A 581-nucleotide genomic window follows, 5' to 3' on the forward strand; every position below is an offset into this window, starting at 1 on the left:
TTCCACCCGCTTCAACAAATATCTCCAATTGCTCGCTGCCTCTAATTGATCGGCTAACTCTGCAAAGGCCTGCTGTGTGCTCAGCTTGGGAGTAGGTTGCCTGCCTTAGAAGGCAGCAGTGATGACTAGCAGACGGCGAGGTTTCAGGTTTCCATATTGAAACAGCATTTGATGAAGTACTGGACTGTGACTTTCCATTGAAAACGTGGATGCCGGTGTTGCACGGAGAAATAACTCATTCATCCAAACATCAACCACGGGCAAACCTGGCTGTCTACCCTGCATAAGTGAACTCGGAAATATTAGAAAAGAAATGGAAGAGAGGGTCTCAAGATGAACAGGAGTATTACAGAGACCCGAAGAAGCACAGAGAAAAGCAACAAGAGGCAGAGGTGTGTTGCCCAATGAACTATCGAGTCCTTCATCTGGGAACTACTTACTGCTTCTATCCCAGTTCTTGTTATGGACTGTGAATGATACCAAATGGGGTTCTGCTTTCCTCTCTAGATTCACCTGGGTGTGGGGTCCTCTACTACTTCCATATAAAGTGACAACTGGCACATAGCACTATGAAATCTTTG

This window comes from Peromyscus leucopus, chromosome 3 (genome assembly GCF_004664715.2).
Source record: "Peromyscus leucopus breed LL Stock chromosome 3, UCI_PerLeu_2.1, whole genome shotgun sequence".
NCBI lineage: Eukaryota > Metazoa > Chordata > Mammalia > Rodentia > Cricetidae > Peromyscus > Peromyscus leucopus.